General features: G+C 43.3%; 1 long non-coding RNA gene across 4 annotated transcripts in view; it reads right to left on the reverse strand.

The window, feature by feature from the left end:
• Window positions 1-1,672: 1,672 nt before the first annotated feature.
• Window positions 1,673-20,413, reverse strand: part of LOC140134741 (uncharacterized) — a 35,504-nt gene continuing 16,763 nt past the window's right edge. For 2 of the 4 annotated variants that reach the window (XR_011856393.1, XR_011856395.1), the window contains exons 3-6: window positions 10,501-10,571; window positions 10,077-10,149; window positions 7,443-9,798; window positions 1,673-2,365 (exon numbers count right to left, since the gene is read on the reverse strand). This is a non-coding gene — a long non-coding RNA (uncharacterized lncRNA). The remainder of the gene's footprint in view (window positions 2,366-7,442; window positions 9,799-10,076; window positions 10,150-10,500; window positions 10,572-20,413) is intronic. The other 2 variants (XR_011856394.1, XR_011856396.1) reach the window with 2 other exon arrangements.

Here is a 20,413-nt window from a genome sequence, read left to right on the forward strand (position 1 = left end):
TTATTAAGTAATGTCAATGGCAGAAGAAAACGACGGCAACACAGCAGGAACGGCTATAATGGCCCATTGTCATGGAGATCTGCACATTCCTCAGGTCGGGGGTCAATAAGAGGCAGGAGACTAGTGCCGGGGATTTCTTATGGAAAACTGGAAGAAAAGATGGCCGCCCACCCCAGTCTTATTACTGCTTAAGGAGCGTTCTCAGGACATCAAAAGCTCCTGTCTGGTGCAAATAAAACTTTTTCATTATCGTTAGAGGTTCTGCAGTTTTGGAAACATTTGTTACAGTGTATCAGTGCAGTGCTGTGAGAAGTAATCAGGGTTATTTTTCAGCTTTCGGAGCTAATAAAAAGGTTTCCATTCACTGACAGTAAACAGCGGCTTTGGCTATCGTCTATTCATTTTTCCTTTTTTAGGGTATTTTATATCAAAATAGTGGCTAATCTGCTGCGGGACAGTTTTGGGGACCAATTAAGCCATAGTCTGGGGATCCAGGATGGAAATCCATAATGGAGGTATGTCACAGGGTTCTGGCATTGATTACTTGCTTCATGGCGTACAGAAATTGAAGCAACTATTAAGCTGATGAATCGAGATGAATGGTAGATGAGCTGCAGTTCTTTAGCACTGCCACTGCAAAAGCCTATGGCGCTGTCTACTTCCGGATCCGGACAATTTGGTCTGATTCTTAGACCTTAGATAATCTCCATTGAATGACCAATGAATAATCTACAATTAATCTTTTGGCCGACCCCTTTAACCATTTGCAGCATATACAGGCGGTCCCCAACTTAAGAACACCTGACTTACAGACGACCCCTAGTTACAAAAGGTTACTGTACTTTAGCCCTAGGTTACAATGATCAGCTATAGCAGTTATCAAAGGCGTCTGCATTTAAGATTATTTATTAATCCTGGTTCTTATGACAACAAAACATTTTTAAAATCCAATTGTCATAGAGACCAAAAAAATGTTGACTGGGGTTACAATTATAAACTATACCGTTCCGACTTACATACACATTCAACTTAAGAACAAACCTACAGAATCTATCTTGTACGTAACCCAGAGACTGCCTATATGTGCGTTTTGGGAGTTAAAAATGTGAGTGTCTGGCCCTTGGACGAGGTTTTGACATATTGGGGCACATTTACTTACCCGGTCCAGTCGTGATCCCGGGTCTGCCAGGATTCACTAAGATGGTGAGCCCGATATCCAGCAGGTGTCGCTGCTGTGCCGAGGTCCGCCGGAGTTCACCTTCTTCTTTCCGGTGTATGTAAGTGCGTGATCTTGCGAAACAAAACATTTTTTTTTTTTTAATTCCGCGGTTTTTCCGAATCCGTCGGGTTGTCTGACAGCCACATGCCCCCACCCATTTCTGTCGCATGAAAGCCAGTGCCGATGCGGCACAATCTGATCGTGTGCGCCAAAATCCCGAGGTAATTCGGTGCAAATGGGAAAATTTGGAAAACCGTTCGGACCCTTAGTAAATGAGCCCCATTGTATCACATGCAATTTCACTACAATAGATAGATAAATTGCAATAAAAAGTGGAGAAAACATTTGTAAAAATATTTCATGATGCAACAAATGTATCAACACTTGTGCAACATTCCGATCATGTTGTCACAAAACTTTACAACATTTTGAACAATAGAAATGACTACAAGATAAATTACCCTCCGAGTGTATTGGAAAGTTGCAGAACTTTTCCTTACATTGGACACCTACCCCTTAAGGTGTCTATAAATCATTGGGGCCAACTATAAGGGCAGAGGGGTTCTTGGGAAAGTCACGACTACAGCTCTTAGTGGGTCACTCAACTTTGAGGCTCAATAACATGGAGTTTCATGTGAGTGATTCTTCCAGCCGTGGTCCATACTTAGTTTAACATGGTGGTCAATATGGACGTGTGCCGCCAGCCTAATACAGCCTTGTCATATGGTTTCCAGCTGAACAGGAATTAATGCTAAACGTTTATTAAAGTTTTATTCAACTTTTCTTCGTTTATCCCAGACATTGATGCATTAGATTCATAGCTCAGGGCCACAGGCGCAGCCTTTCCTTCTTCTAGGGGCCCCCTGCTGAGGGTGACTGGGGCACCTATTTGACAGTCACTTTTAAGCTCGGCTTGTCGCTCCACCCAGTGTTTTTCAGAGGACATTTTTATGAGCTTCCAGGCGGAAAACAACAAAAGCAGAAAAATTCCCTGGGTCGAATTCCATGTGATTATATAGAATCCGTGCTGGAAGAGAGCCAGGACAATATGGCTGTGAATAGTACCACACAAGGCTTTAACCGTCCATGGAGAACGCAGCAGTGACAGAGACGCTCTGCTGCACCCAATATCCTCAGCAGACCCCCCTGGAACACAAAGCAGACAATGCACAAAGTATAAATCAACAGTCACAAAAAATTGTACGAGCTGTCAATGGGTTATGACATAAGTGCCGCAGCACAATCTAATAAGAACACACCAATGGAGATGGGATATTTCAGGTGGTCTGCTATGTCCGGCACACACAGGGTTAGCCGTCCGCTGGGCCAGCGTTCTGGAGTAATGGACGCCGGTATGCACGCTGGAATGAGCTAAACATCTGTTTTGTTTAGAGACAATGATCTGGAAGCCGAGGCTTATTGTATGAATGGACCGGCACAGAGGATCTGGCTGACTCTCCACCCTGAGCCAGGCGTTTTACAGTGTCAGCCATTTCATTGCACCCGCCCCGGTAGCACAAACAGGAAGTTCAGGGGTCAGTTGGGATGAGACGGGGATTGGGCTTCTGTCACGGGGCTCAGCAGGTGAATGATCCGCAGAGGGTTCTAAAACAAATGCTGACACCAGTGTATTGTTCTACTATACAATTTCTGAATGACAACATGGTGGTTCCTAATTTGAAGGTTAAGTCACCTAATAATACATATATACTAATCTACAGTCCTTGGCTCCATACACATAGCATATCTTCCTCGGTTGGTTGGCATCTACCTTCTGCCTGGCACTTGTCTTCCTCATTGAGTCTTTAATTATGGTACTGGTTCTGATACCTTCCAGATTTGAAGTGTACATAGTATTCACCTTCATGACTGAATTTATACACGCAACCTACCTTCACCATTAGGTGTCTGCCTGGTAAATATACCTTCCCAGTTGCATCTTTGTCTAACACTTACCAACCTAGCTGTATCTACATAGTGCAAATCAGTGTATCTATGTCTGGCACCTATCTTCTAGGTTGGTCCTCCCTCTGACTTTTAATTTACTAGTTAGATTGATTTCCAATTAGCTCTATTGCTGTCACCCATTTTGTGACTGTATGGTATCTATGTTATAGCATAGGGCAGTGATGGCGAACCTTTTAGAGACTGAGTGCCCAAACTACAACAAAGACCCACTTATTTATCGCAAAGTGCCAACACAGAAATGTAATTTGTGATTTATACTCCCTTCTCTGTCACAGCTTACATTGATACCAGCACCCTGAGGACACCAATAAAGCAGAAAATAGTCCCAGGTAGAGCTGTCACTTTAAAATAGCTCTGTGCACAGCAAGTCCTGGGCTGTCTGGGACTGCAGAAAGATACCTGGAGTCATCTCTGATGATGGCCTGAGTGCCCACAGAAAGGGCTCTGAGTGCCACCTCTGGCACCAGTGCCATAGGTTAGCCATTACTGGAATAGGGGATAACAATCTGATTGTGGGGGTCTGACTGATTGGAACCACCACTGATCACGAGAAAGGACCCCCAGTGATCTTCAGGACTGGGGGTCCTTGCTCAATAATTGGTGCAGCAGGTGGAGGATGAGTCCTGCTGCTCCATTCAATAGTATGGGAATCTCCCGCACTCCTATTCACTGTCACATTTGATAACCGTAAGATAACTAAAGGCAGTATTTGGCATTTTCTGACATTCTGATACTGATTGTGGGGATCCCAGCAGTCGGACTCTTACCGATGGCTTTATCATCTCCTACAGATAGGGAATAATGTACACAAGGGCCCAGCACTTGTCGTCTTGGTGGGTCTCTGGTCGCAGGATATACTTTCCTCGCCTTCTTGGATACTTTCCAGGCTAGTTGTGTTAACAGTAACTACATTCCAGGTGGGGTATAATGCGATATGTGGGGTATAATCTGCTCTTTTTCGTGCTGTGACTTTATTAATAAATACCTACAGAATGTGACCGCAGTTTAATTTCTAATCTGAAGGCGTTTCCGGAGACCCATAAAGCAGTATTTATATAATGGCAGCCTTTATTAGGTGGCACTGGCTTCTATTATAGAAATAATCTATAAGAGGCCCCCTGCCATGGAGAGCGAGGATTACTGATGATTTAACTCTTTGTGGTGGGATGAGCCCCCTGCAGTCCCCGGGTGTGACATGAGCGGATTGTCAGGGTGTTGTGACACTGGGGATTAATAAATCCGCCATTGTCGAGTGGCTTGTTCATGGAGGGGATGCTCTGATCCTTTAAATGACATTCAAGTCACAATCAGACTAAGACGCCTTTGGGGTATTGAGGTCAATGGAGAGCAGCAGGAGAAAGAAAACTGCTTGTCTTAAGAGAGAAGAAAAGGGCCCTGAGAGCCTCATTTACTACAAGCGGATAAGTCCTACAACAAGTAACTACAAGCTCCAGCAAACCCTGCTGGTCCCACAATTGAGGACACATCCGATAATGTATGAATGAGACAGCTTCTTACATATATACCAGGCTTGTAGGTCACAGTTTTTGGTAAAGTCTCTAGTAATGTGAACCAGAAGTCTTGTGTGCGGGGACCACAAGTGGAACATCAAATGTAAAAGATCCAAAGTGATAAAACAAGAGGTCAGGAAGGAAGTCTGGAAGTAGCCTGGGATTCTTTATCCGCCATGACACAAGGGCTGGGGACGAGGCGGCGGTCTCTCCTGTGAGAAGTAGGCGACTTTCCATGATGGGGAGTTTGCGTTGTCCCCCTCAGGATGTTATAAATAAGTCCTTCCTTTGCTCAGGTGCCCTTGTTCCTTGCGCTCTGCCTCTGTTGTGGTTTGGGCTTATTTGCTTTAGATAACGCTTCTTCCTCTGCCTTTTGATGTCTGCCGCCCTCAGTTCCTCCTCTTTCCTTATTCTGTTATCTTGACATTTGCTTAATCTCAACTCTGACATTCAATTTAAAATAATATCCAGGCCGCCAGCGTGTCACTGCGCCATCACGTCTACCCGCACAATACACGCTCACATGGAAACTGACCTCTGCGGATAAAAGGACCTTGTGGATACTGTACAATGCAGTAAAATACCCCATCCCAGGGCTTTTTATGTTACCCAGGACAGAAAAATGACAAGATGGTGTAAAATGTCCTGGAGCCCCCAGGTGTATTGGCTCTTGCCATGGCCCTACGACTGCATTGCACCAAACTGCAAATAACCTGAATAAAAAGGCCCCAGCCTGACACTGACATCTTAAGTAAAACATCAGCAGGGCCTACAAGATGACTGCAAAAATGCTCCAGGCCAAACCACCAGACATGGAAGCATAAAAGTTGCTGTGACATCACACGTCCTACAACTAGAGATGAAGTCACTGATTTACTACTGAGAAGGTTACACAGAAATTCCACTTAACATACATTTTTCATGATGCATACATTTTTTTCCGACTGCTAGGACCAGCACTGATCACAAAAATGTGACCCCCAGCAATCCAGAAAATGGGGTCCCGTTATCACTAATTGATGGAGCGATAATATGCGTCCTGCTGCTCTATTGAATTGCATGGTAGTGTCTACAATTGCAGAGCACAGCGCTCAGCTATCTCCAGCACTCCCATATGAGTGCCGGGATGGTAGATGCCTTGCCATACTTGTCCTGCTACTCCACCAATTATTGAGAAAGGGACTCCAGTTCTCGTAAGCAGTTGACCCCCACTCAAGGATAACTTAAAGAGGTTGTTCGGAGGTTTCTTCCAAAACGGCACCACACCTGACCATGGTTTGTGCCGGTATTGATACTCCAATCCTTTCATCTTTATAGAGCTGAGTTGCAATACTGACACAAACTATGGTCAGTTGTGGTGCTATTAATGGAAGAAGTTAGCCATGTTTTTCAACCTCTGGACAACCCCTTTAAATCTATCAAGGCGTTTGAACTTTATTAACCATTCAAGCTGCATTGTAGGTCCCAGTCGCGTGAATATGAGCATATGTTTATTAGTGTATAAAAAAGATTACTTCTAATATTCAGTTTTTTCAAAGAAGAACAAGTGCATCAGGGGGCGGTCACCAGAGCCCATACAGTCTCCTGGGCTCATACAGCCCTACCCCCCAAAGCACTTGTAACTGCCTTCCTCTGCACTTCCCCCCGATCCACTGTCTGCTGAAATCTTGCGGCAGCAGTGAGTATATATATATATATACATATATATTATATACTGTTGCCGCAGGATTTCTGGCACAGAGGGGGAAGGGCAGCGCAGAGGGAGACATTAACAATATCCCGGAGTGGCTCTGATGACGCCCCCCTCTGAAGCTTGTGTTTAATTAAAATGAAGTTGAAAGTTAATTTTAGAAGTAATCTATTTTATTAACCCTTCTAATAAACATTCCTGCAATGGTTCCCTGTAAATTTCCTTTTAAGTTATCCCCTATACACTTAAAACTGGATTATTTAGAAATCCAAACAATTTATTAATGATCACTGCTCCTAGAAAATCTGGATGGCAACTAATATGCCCACATTTTAAGTAGATGCCACAAAAGAGACTGGTACTGAGATATGGAACTGAAATATGGACCATGTGCCCAAATGCTTAGAACTTTATGTTATGTGAGGGCAGATGTGCCATTATACTGAAATAATTCTTTGTTTCACTCTTAAATTTGTCAATTTCATAAGACCGACCAGCGATAATTCACGTCTTAGAGGCTAAGCAGTTGTTATATCTTTCCTTATAATACGAAGACCTGACAAGTGTTATATCGCCTCCTTAGTCGTCACAGGAGTTTACAATGAACGTCCGTGGGCCGCAGCCTTTGTGCAGGTAGTAATTTACCAGGTGTTTCATGTGTCAGACCATTTACAACGTTCCCAGGTGACAAACAAGTAACACAAAGCAGCAGTAGCGTCTGCACCTCGTCACCGGTAATGAATGCCCAGGTTACTGTGCGGAGGGGTGACCTGGGTGACTCTGCCGGGAAGTCACTGGTGACTGTGCGGCTGGGAATGGATGGCCCCCATCTACAGAGCTGTAAATCCATCCTTCAAATACACGGCTTATAGTATCAAGAATAAAAAATAAAAACCCACGTTTACGACCCGCGCCTGCAGCGGCCTCTATATAAACAAGTCTCATGTCGCCTTAACCTGTCTACTGTGTGAATTTACAGGATTACGAGCAATGATCTGCAAACACAGGAGGGGCAACTGCAGTTTCTATACCCCCCTCTAAGAGAAATGTTCACCTTGGTAAATATCTACAAGATAACCCGGTTCTACTGGTTAAGCGGTGAACGCCGCAGCTCCCCGAGCCTCTAATCCAGGTGTTGAGTTGGTGCCTCCTGGCCCTAAAATACCAAAGTTGTGCTAGGGAGGATGGAAGTTCAAAGCTGTTCTCATCGCAGGCGTTGACACCTGAAGATGGATGAAGATCTAAGCTGCTCAGAATGTCACGTTCCTCCGGAGATGGTGCAGGTCACACAGAACACGAGTGGTAATATTTGTCCCGGATAATGTACCATTCTACACAAGGACTTCAAAGCCTCTCGGTAACAATGTGCAGGTTGTAGACTTATGATCAGTCGCACCTTTGTATCCACCTCAACTTTTCAAATGTAGCCTCACCTCTCCTGAACTTACCGAAATACCTGTTACAATGAAACAGTCCGATACTTGAAAACCGACTTTGTGCTTCAGTTATTGACCATTTTTAATATTTTTTTTTTCTCAGTGAATGAATAAAAGCTGAATATTTTTACTATCCATAATTCATTGCCTTTTGTGGTGCCTATAGCACATCTTGCCCAGATAAAGCTTACAGTATATGTCAATAAAAGTGTATATTGCACTGGCCCCTATTCTGGTTATATGGTATATGGTTTTTTGGCCCCATTCCCTTGTGTAATGTCCATTATAGCCTAATTTGGTCATTTCTCATACCCCCTTATCCACTGTAGCTGGTCTGAAAGCTTTTATGGACTTTAATATACAACACTGCGCAAAAGTTACCGGCAGGTGTGTATGTTTCTTGTTAGTTGATTAATTCTGATACAATTCCCTTCTGTCTCAGAGGAATATGTTTAGATGCAGCTACTGGATGCCCTCAGTACTATCCCCATAGGAACTAATCCACCTCTTATGATATTGACCTATACCCCCACTTATAAGGACATATTTGCAATTTGGAGTTGTCTACCCAGGGGTGTAACTAGGAGAGGCAGGGCCCCACAGCAGGCTGAATGGGGGCCCCTCTACCCCCTAAAAAATATACATATTTGTATCATCACACATTCACACACTTGCACAGATCTGCCTCAGTAGCTGATGGCCACTTGGGAATAGTACACAACAGGAATTAGAGATGAGAGATCCCTGGTCCTGTCGTAATGCTGTTCCCTTCCTCTCCACAGACATTTCTTATTTGAGCTGCTGATTCATGCTGTGTACTGTGGAAGATGTGACCTGTTATATATGTACATTGTACAGCATAATATGTGTATAATGGTGCACATTCTCCATTCTTCAGTGTGTCAGGTCGGATGCCGGGGCCCGCTAACAATGTGGGCCCCATAGCAGCTGCTATGGCTGTAGTTACACCCCTGTATCTACCGTCTGTCGAAGGATTAGCCTACAAAATATCATAATCCTTCCTAAAACCTTTAATCTACTGGAATATGCAGACCCTAAATTGGTAAAATGTACTGATTCCTCACTTTATCTGGGGTTCTGCTAGAACAAAACCCAAATTAACTTCTTTGTAGAGCTCAGTGGTTGGTGCAGGTACAACTTCCCCTGATCTACTTCAGATACAATTTCTAGTGCTTAGGTGTCTGGTTCACCAACACTCAACTTCTATAAAACTATAGCAAGTCTTGGGGCCCTTTGATATAAAGCTGTATTTGCTTCCTCCTCTATACAGGCTGGCAAGACAAGTTTAGTGTCATCCCTAATTCTCGACAGACCATGATGTACAGTGTGTTTCCAATTTTGATGAAAATTATTCTAATATCTCGAAAATCCTGGCTCTACCACGGGCTTCATCAACTGAGTGAATAGAATCAAAGGCCCTTATGATGCTTTAAGTTCAGGACAAAAACTTAAAAGCTTTGCAGATAATTGTTGGTTGATAACATCCCCCGACCATGGGTGAAATTGCTCAGTTTTTTGTCTAATGTGAACCTCATGAATGAGCCTCATCCTGAAAGCATCTGCCAGATAGAGATCTTCCTGTGTATAATGATCTGCACTGTCCGTGACTATCGGTACAGCAGACAATTGTTGCAGATCTTGTGATAATCATCACTGAGCTTTCCCCTGAATAGTGTATGTATGGGAGTGCGTGGAAGCGCGTCCTGCCTCCTCCCCTGAAGGTCGTGTTACCTGTTCTTAGTGTGGAGGTCACTTCAGACTTCCTGACACAACAATAGCCGCTTGTGTTATCAGCGTTTGAGGAGCTAATCACAATGTTCTTACCTGCAGCCTTCAGTATGGCGCCAACAAGTGGACCTGTATGTCAGATAGCGGGTGACATTTATACTTACCCACATGGAGGACGGGAAACTATATCACTAATATAGAACATGAAAAGGGACATTTCTTGCTCTAGAACCACAAAATATACAGCGTTAGCCATGATATTGCAACAAAACATTGCAATGCACACATTTACGCAGCATGCACATGTTATTTTATTCACGTTATTTTTTTACAGTGTTTCCAAAGAGGCATTTATTCAATGGTTAAAGTGGAAACACATGGATTCTAAACTAAATATGTATGGGATAATTTACTACACTTGTTTTTGGAGCCCCATGTATCCACTTTGACCATTAACACATCTACGTACGTTGGAAAACAAACCCCATTGGAAACATTCTTACCTGGTTTACACTGAGCTCACTATAAGTAGATCCATGGCTTGTTTCAGTATCACAGCACAGAGGCTGTCAATCCCTAAATGTCAGAAAATAGAAATGGGATTAGGGAAAATTTGATCAGAACGGCCAGAAATAAAAGTTGAATGATAAACCAGCTGCATCTCCTTATACCAATGTCCATACATTACAGAGCCCCCTCCATCCGCCCGGACTGCAGGGTCACCAAGATAAATATTTGGCCATTTGGTAACAGTGGGTGATGACCTGGACCAGGCCGAACGTAAACTTATGGCCTAGAGACGTGTAAGTAAAATGATCCCGTTGTATATACATGGAGGTAGTTGCCATCAATGAAGGGAAAGGGCCGAAGCATGACAGGGAAGATTGTCTCCAGCTATGTAAATATCAAGCTGTAGAGAAAACTTACACAAAGTTGCAGTCTGAAGCCTTTTGCCCCATGGTGTCATGTAGAGGTTGCATTTCTTACGATTTCCAGATCTGCCATATAAAAGGGCAGAAGAGCAAATGTTAAACATATCAGGTTCTCGTGTGGCAGGGACGTCCCCTTACAAATCATTATAGAGAGCTACATTACCATATAGTATGTATGGAGAGTAATAATCATACAGAGATTGTGTGACCTCACACCGGGCCATTGTGAGGTCACCATTTAATACACTGTGATGTCATCATCATATACAGTATAATCTGTTGTGACATAATTATTTTTATACACATTAAATCAATCTTATTTCATCATTCTATACAGCGTGATATCATACACATTGTTACACAATGATTCTATACTGTATATTATAATTTTATGTACACTGTGACATCATATATATTGTTACATCATTGTTCTATGCTGTATATTATTTCCTGTACGGTGACATCATCATATACATTGTTACATCATTATTCTGTGCTGTGTATTATTCCATGTACTGTGACATCATATACATTGTTACATGAAGATGCTATATTGTATGTTATTTCCTGTACTATGTGACATCATCATATACATTGTTACATGATTCTATACTGCATATTATTTCCTGTACACTGTGACATCATATACATTGTTACATGAAGATACTATATTGTATATTATTTCCTGTACACTGTGACATCATATACATTGTTACATGAAGATACTATATTGTATATTATTTCCTGTACACTGTGACATCATATACATTGTTACATGATTCTATACTGCATATTATTTCCTGTACACTGTGACATCATATACATTGTTACATGAAGATACTATATTGTATATTATTTGCTGTACACTGTGACATCATATACCTTGTTACATGAATATACTACATTGTATATTATTTCCTGTACACTGTGAAATCATATACATTGTTACATGATGATTCTATACTGCATATTATTTCCTGTACACTGTGACATCATATACATTGTTACATGAAGATACTATATTGTATATTATTTCCTGTACACTGTGACATCATATACATTGTTACATGATGATTCTATACTGCATATTATGTCCTGTACACTGTGACATCATATACATTGTTACATGAAGATACTATACTGCATATTATTTGCTGTACACTGTGACATCATATACATTGTTACATGATGATTCTATACTGCATATTATTTCCTGTACACTGTGACATCATATACATTGTTACATGATGATTCTATACTGCATATTATTTCCTGTACACTGTGACATCATATACATTGTTACATGATGATTCTATACTGCATATTATTTCCTGTACACTGTGACATCATATACATTGTTACATGAAGATACTATATTGTATATTATTTCCTGTACACTGTGACATCATATACATTGTTACATGAAGATACTATATTGTATATTATTTCCTGTACACTGTGACATCATATACATTGTTACATGAAGATACTACATTGTATATTATTTCCTGTACACTGTGACATCATCATCTTACTCCATGTGACATCATTACCCTACACACTGTGTGGTCTTCTTTCTACAGCGTGGGCTGGGACACAATTGATGGTCGGACACCTGAGCCCAGGACCTTCAGGCTCCTTGTCTGAAACAATCGTGCCCCCCAAAATACAGGTGTGTTTCCTGGGGTGCATTCCTAGGGCAGCTGCTTGTCACTTGTCATCGGAAGCTAGAATTAAGCTACAGTCGGCTGAGCTCACTACAAAGGGATCCTGTGTTTGGGCTCTATGGTGAAAGATCAGATTTCCTGACACCTGTAAACCGCACAGGAAGAGCGGAGTACATAATACGGCAGGACGTGTGGCGGCACTGGTACCAGAGGCTGCGCCAATTATCCAGCCCTAATCCCAGCATGTAACAGGCTTCACTCACACATCACTGCTGGGTCCTGCAATACCCTGATAACCTGAATAGTGAGCAGCAGACCCCAGAGAGCGGCCACAGGTGTCAAGTCTGAGCCCCTCGTGTTCCCCACAGGGAACCTAAGTGGATGAAGGAGGATAATAGGACAGAGCGCTGCTCTGAGGGTCACAAAGCTACTACCTGACTAATGTGTGATCAGTCATCCACCTCTGGAGATGGGAACTCTCAGTCTTATTATCTACTTGTGTCCGCATAGTGGTTGTCACACAACTCTATTAGTATCCTGAAAGGAAAATCTGTCACATTGTATAAAGAATCTTGTGTATGTTCAGTCTTGTACAAAAGAGAACAGAAAAATGGAAAATTGTGTGACAAACTCTATGGGTGCAGTGATGGGGGTCATATCTAACCCCGAAGTATCTATGTAGCCCAACATATGACCTTTCAGTGGGTCCAGGCTCTAACATGCCTTAGGTCCAGCCAATTGGAGTGTAAGTGTCGATAGTCTGGGGGCACCCAATACCTTAGTATGGAGATACTAGCATTCACCTCTTTGTCTCTGAAGCGGCTAAAGTCAGGACAGGAATTACAAGAGGCTGATGCCTTTTGAGGCTAAATGAGTATAACTGAGGGTAAAGAGCAAAGTTTTACATTGCTGGGTTGAAGAGTTCGGAACAATGAGGAAGGTGTCATGAGATTCTAAGTGATTCTATGCTATCAGCAATGTCTCCCCTGATCAAAGATAATAATAATTCCTTTATTTATATAGTGCACAAAGATTATGCAGCGCTGCACAGAACAGAGTCCCCCAAGTATGTTTTTTTTTTTGGAGTGTGGGAGGAAACCGGAGGACCCTGAGGAAAACCACACAAACACGGAGAGAACATACAAACTCTTTGCGGATGTTGACCTGGTTGGGACTTGAACCCATGACTCCAGCGCTGCAAGGCAGAAGTGCTACCCACTCAGCCTCATATGTTCTATGCTAGGTACTACATATACCTACCTACCCATATATGCTTGTGTACTATAATTAGTATAGTAATGAATGTGATGAGATTACATTGAGGCTTGGGGTTGTTCACAGCGCCATTAACACTTTGCTTCATTAATCATAAAGCAATCCTCCCGCCCCGTCATTCTGTGCCAGTACTGTACGAGTCTCCATTATGTCCCTGCGCCAGGTCTCTGGTGGTTATTGTACGCCATACGAGACGACTTTCCACTAGCGCTATGATTTATGACACAGGTGTTGCCGGACATGTATTTCTCCACAGTCCAAGGAGTCTGACGAGTAAAGCCGGTCTGTAACAGGTCACGACGGATGGAACGAGTTTACGCTAGTCTATAAGGGTTGTTACAGTTACATTGTAATAATCGTTAAATGATCGTCGTTTCCCCCCGTCGTATGGTCATCAACAAACATTACATGTGTGACCAGCTGAACAGCGGGTGCGGAGAACGGAAGCTGGAAGCAATGATAATCCTAATTATAATGATAGTAACCCTCCTCCCCCGGGGCTGTGTGTCCCCAACACCTCCCCCCCCCCACCACACACATAAGACAACACACACACTTCCTCCTTCTTGTTACATTCACAGGTCTTGTCAATGGGACAGGAAGAAAGTGTGAAATGACAGATTACAAATGGAAGGTGGGGGGGCGGGGGGCTCAGCAGGGAGGCCAGATATGACAAATGGGCAAGTAAAGGATTACAAACCACTGACTCCCTACTAATGAACATGACCTCAAATCACACAGAAGATAAGACATAACCTAACATCAGCCCCTGCACCACGGTCCATGAGGCTCGGATGTAACCTCAAATAATTCTTCCTTCTGAGGAGTTAATCTCGGTTTTTATGGTGGCAATAACTCCGAGGCCACAGCCGCTTCCCCATCAGCTGAATCACAAGAGATAAAGTTATTTGTACAGGGAGGTTATCAGTGCCCAACACCAAATATCTTGGTCCACACTGTACCACATCACCAGAGTAACCGGAAGTCACACCTATAAGAGATGACACAAGACACAAATTAAAGGGAACCTGACTACTAGCCCTTTCAGATCGGGTATAAAATGTCCTTTCTGGAATCTCTTCTTTTACCTATTAAAAAAATCCAGTTATGTGAGAATGAGCAGAGAAGAGTCAGATTTTGAGATGAGTCAAGTTTAGAGGCTGCAGAGAAAGGCTCTAAAAAAGATGCCAGATGCAAGTAAACAGATGTCTCCCAAGTGTTCTGTGTTAAAAAACAGTCCTAGATTTCGGGTGCCGGCCCATTGGCCCAAGCTTAAAGGTCATCTACCAGCAGGATGAAGGACTGTATGCAAATGAGCCAGAGGGGCTCCAGGTTCCATAGGTGTTAATGGAGCCTGGAGCCCCTCAGGCTCATTTGCATACACTCTTTCATCCTGGTTGTAGAAAATTACTCTTTTTTTTTTTTATAAATGGTCTTTAAAGAGACCAAATATACTATGATGTCTGAGCCATATTTACCTCTCCATCTAACTAAACCCCATTACTAACTAAACTAATGACACACACTCACCGGCCACTTTATTAGGTACACCTGTCCAACTGCTCGTTAACACTTAATTTCTAATCAGCCAATCACATGGCGGCAACTCAGTGCATTTAGGCATGTAGACATGGTCAAGACAATCTCCTGCAGTTCAAACCGAGCATCAGTATGGGGAAGAAAGGTGATTTGAGTGCCTTTGAACGTGGCATGGTTGTTGGTGCCAGAAGGGCTGGTCTGAGTATTTCAGAAACTGCTGATCTACTGGGATTTTCACGCACAACCATCTCTAGGGTTTACAGAGAATGGTCCGAAAAAGAAAAAACATCCAGTGAGCGGCAGTTCTGTGGGCGGAAATGCCTTGTTGATGCCAGAGGTCAGAGGAGAACGGGCAGACTGGTTCGAGCTGATAGAAAGGCAACAGTGACTCAAATCGCCACCCGTTACAACCAAGGTAGGCAGAAGAGCATCTCTGAACGCACAGTACATCGAACTTTGAGGCAGATGGGCTACAGCAGCAGAAGACCACACCGGGTGCCACTCCTTTCAGCTAAGAACAGGAAACTGAGGCTACAATTTGCACAAGCTCATCGAAATTGGACAGTAGAAGATTGGAAAAACGTTGCTTGGTCTGATGAGTCTCGATTTCTGCTGCGACATTCGGATGGTAGGGTCAGAATTTGGCGTCAACAACATGAAAGCATGGATCCATCCTGCCTTGTATCAACGGTTCAGGCTGGTGGTGGTGGTGTCATGGTGTGGGGAATATTTTCTTGGCACTCTTTGGGCCCCTTGGTACCAATTGAGCATCGTTGCAACGCCACAGCCTACCTGAGTATTGTTGCTGACCATGTCCATCCCTTTATGAGCACAATGTACCCTGTAACATCTGATGGCTACTTTCAGCAGGATAATGCGCCATGTCATAAAGCTGGAAGCATCTCAGACTGGTTTCTTGAACATGACAATGAGGTCACTGGACACAAATGGCCTCCACAGTCACCAGATCTCAATCCAATAGAGCATCTTTGGGATGTGGTGGAACGGGAGATTCGTATCATGGATGTGCAGCCGACAAATCTGCGGCAACTGTGTGATGCCATCATGTCAATATGGACCAAAATCTCTGAGGAGCTTCCAGCACCTTGTTGTATCTATGCCACGAAGAATTGAGGCAGTTCTGAAGGCAAAAGGGGGTCCAACCCGTTACTAGCATGGTGTACCTAATAAAGTGGCCGGTGAGTGTAGATATTTAGTCACATCCCGCAGTGGTGTACAGATCACCTCTCCTATTGTTTATGACACATTGTCAGGCTGGCCAAGAATGAACACCCTGGGTGTTTGCTGCATAATGCAGCAAACACGCATCACTAACAACCACGATCCGCAGTACGGATCACTGCTCCCCTCCCCCCCCAATCCACCTAGATATCTACTTAAGATTCCCAGGCTTGTCATTCAGCAGGATCTATGATAATGTGCCAGTGGCACACTATTATAGATCAATAGGAAAATCCCTGTATACTGCAATACAGTAGTATTGCAGTATATGTTAGGATCGATCAGACCCTCTATAATAATAATAATCTTTAGTTATATAGCGCCATCATATTCCGTAGCTTTACAAATCAATGGGGTCATATACAAATAAAATACATTACAGAGTACAAACAGTCATATGGAACAATAGGAGTGAGGGCCCTAATCACAAGAGCTTACAGTCTTTGAGGATGAGGGGGTGACACAAGAGCTTACAGTCTATGAGGATGAGGAGGTGACACAAGAGCTTACAGTCTATGAGGATGAGGGGGTGACACAAGAGCTTACAGTCTTTGAGGAAGAGGAGGTGACACAAGAGCTTACAGTCTATGAGGATGAGGGGGGTGACACAAGAGCTTACAGTCTATGAGGATGAGGGAGTGACACAAGAGCTTACAGTCTATGAGGATGAGGGTGTGACACAAGAGCTTACAGTCTATGAGGATGAGGGAGTGACACAAGAGCTTACAGTCTATGAGGATGAGGGAGTGACACAAGAGCTTACAGTCTATGAGGAGGAGGGGGTGACACAAGAGCTTACAGTCTATGAGGATGAGGGGGTGACACAAGAGCTTACAGTCTTTGAGGAAGAGGAGGTGACACAAGAGCTTACAGTCTATGAGGATGAGGGGGGTGACACAAGAGCTTACAGTCTATGAGGATGAGGGAGTGACACAAGAGCTTACAGTCTATGAGGATGAGGGTGTGACACAAGAGCTTACAGTCTATGAGGATGAGGGAGTGACACAAGAGCTTACAGTCTATGAGGAGGAGGGGGTGACACAAGAGCTTACAGTCTATGAGGATGAGGGGGTGACACAAGAGCTTACAGTCTATGAGGATGAGGGGGTGACACAAGAGCTTACAGTCTATGAGGATGGGGGGGTGACACAAGAGGTTACAGTCTATGAGGATGAGGGGGTGACACAAGGGCTTACAGTCTATGAGGATGAGGGGGTGACACAAGAGCTTACAGTCTATGAGGATGAGGGGGTGACACAAGAGCTTACAGTCTATGAGGATGAGGGGTGACACAAGAGCTTACAGTCTATGAGGATGAGGGGGTGACACGAGCTTACAGTCTATGAGGATGTGGGGGCGGCACAAGAGCTTACAATCTATGAGGATGAGGGGTGGGGGACACATAAGCTATAAGAGCTTGTATGATTGTGCAGCCATTCTTTATAGGGGAACAGAACAAAATCATTTAATAAATAAAAATTCTGCTGCTTGAACCATCAGCCGCCATCTTATATACAAAGTCAAAGGTGAATGGGACTGCAGAGAAGCCTGGAGCTTGGTATATATCTGGTGTTTAGTATGGAAGAGGGCATAGGATGGATTAGTATAGAGAGAGCTGACATTTCATGCAGTTAGTGAGTGTGATCGGCTGCCTAAAGAGATGGGTGGTAAGAGCACGTTTGAAACGTCAGGGGTTGGGTATCAGTCTGATAGTCCGGGGAAGGTCACTCCAGAGAACTGGTGCAGCTCGGGAGAAGTTCTGGAGTCGTGTGTGAGAGATTCAAATAAAGGTAGAGATTAATTTAACATCACTGGCAGATTTAAGATCAGGGGTTGTTAGACGATGGGCGATAGACTGAGATTAGAGAAGAGAGTACCCTAGGTATAAGTATACAGCGAAAAAAAAGTGGAAAAAATATATTTTTTAAATAAAAAGCTAAAAGTTCAAATCACCCCTCCTGTCCCTAGAACTAATAATAAAAAAATAAATAAAATCATAACCTGTTAGGTATCGTCACATCCCAAAATGATTGATCTATTAAAATATAAAAACAGTTATTCCTGGCGGTGAACCCTGTAGTGGAGAATAGCCCCACTTTTTTTGTTTTTTTTTTCATGTTAGGGCCACTATGAAGGGCAATATATTGGGCCACATTTATTTACCCGTCTCGTCGCGATCCCTGCCGCACGTTGGATCATGCGTCCAATTTCCTGCAGGTGTCGCTTCCCCGCTGAGGTCCCCGCTAAAACCCGACGAAAATGGGGTGTTCGGACCCTTAGTAAATGTGCCCCATTGTGTGCAGGCCATTTAGAAGGGCATTGTACTGTGTGAGTGCCAATAAGAGAGGCCTTACACTATGAGAGGGCCACTAGGAAGGTATTATACTATATGAGGGCCACTAGGAAGGTATTATAGTATATGAGGGCCACTGGGAAGGTATTATAGTATATGAGGGCCACTAGGAAGGTATTATACTATATGAGGGCCACTAGGAAGGTATTATAGTATATGAGGGCCACTGGGAAGGTATTATAGTATATGAGGGCCACTAGGAAGGTATTATAGTATATGAGGGCCACTGGGAAGGTATTATAGTATATGAGGGCCACTGGGAAGGTATTATACTATATGAGGGCCACTGGGAAGGTATTATACTATATGAGGGCCACTGGGAAGGTATTATACTATATGAGGGCCACTAGGAAGGTATTATACTATATGAGGGCCACTAGGAAGGTATTATACTATATGAGGGCCACTAGGAAGGTATTATAGTATATGAGGGCCACTGGGAAGGTATTATAGTATATGAGGGCCACTGGGAAGGTATTATACTATATGAGGGCCACTAGGAAGGTATTATACTATATGAGGGCCACTAGGAAGGTATTATACTATATGAGGGCCACTAGGAAGGTATTATACTATATGAGGGCCACTCGGAAGGTATTATACTATATGAGGGCCACTAGGAAGGTATTATACTATATGAGGGCCACTAAGAGATGCATTATACTGTGTTGGGCCACTAAGAGTGAAGGCCATTAAGAGGGGTATTATACAGTGTGGGAGCCCCCAAGAGGGCAATTTACTTTGTGGCGGACACTAAGAGGGGCAATATACTGGATGGGGTCACACAGATGATCAACATGCTGGGTGTGGGCCACTCAGAGGGGCAGTACACTATGAGGGGGACCCAAGGGTCTAGGGTTAGGTAGCATGGTTTAATATGTGTAAATTTACAGTGTTGCACCCTCTTTCCATAAGCTTAACATTGGGAGGTATAGTATACAGTATAGATATATATGACTTTCTCTGATGTTTTGTTAGTTGTAATTTACCTGGGTGGTAAACAGTGAACTACATTGTCAGAAATTATCTGCACATGTATCATACGGCGGGATTGTTATGTCGGTGACCACCATGCTACATGTCATATGTCACATAACAGACCTTGGAATATTATGAGGTTAATGAGGCGTTAGTAGGGTTAAATGGTGTGAAATGACTGAACAGGGAATTCTCTCTGCAGTCCTGGGATCGTAAATGGCTGAAGCCTCCGTGTCTGCAGGGGACAGGGAAAACTTCTGAGCCGGATCGACAAGAGGACACTTGTTCACAGAATATTAGCATTTCCTATTACCCAATAATCACCTAATCCAATTGTAAGCCACAGGCTGTAATTATAGGCTACGCCCCAGCGCCATCTTCACAGGGGGAAAAGATACAAAAACAGTAACAAAATCATAAAAACCTATTATCTGTGGAATTCCCACATCCACCTGACCCAAATCCGCCCCTTAAAACTCCAACAATACAGTCTGTAATCCTTCAGGTTCCATCTTTTGAGGATGAACAATGGTCACGTTCCAAAGAGTTAACTTCTTTATCTTGTACTTCCATAAGAAAAAATAGATGTCTAGAGATGGAGGATAAAGTTACCATTCATTGATCCGGAATTTTGGGGACCATGTACTGGGGATAGCATCCATAATGCGTGACTTCATAATTGGTCAGTCATTGGGTTACAGATCTGAGGTTCGGAGATGCTGAGATGTAGGGACCCCTAAATATTACTACAGCTGACTATGGGATGGACCCTTTATGTTCTGCTCATTTGTACAGAATGATACGGCTTCCAGGACCACATTCCATACGTGATTGCCGGGTTCTGTTGACAGCTG

Source organism: Engystomops pustulosus, chromosome 6 (genome assembly GCF_040894005.1).
Source record: "Engystomops pustulosus chromosome 6, aEngPut4.maternal, whole genome shotgun sequence".
Taxonomy (NCBI): domain Eukaryota; kingdom Metazoa; phylum Chordata; class Amphibia; order Anura; family Leptodactylidae; genus Engystomops; species Engystomops pustulosus.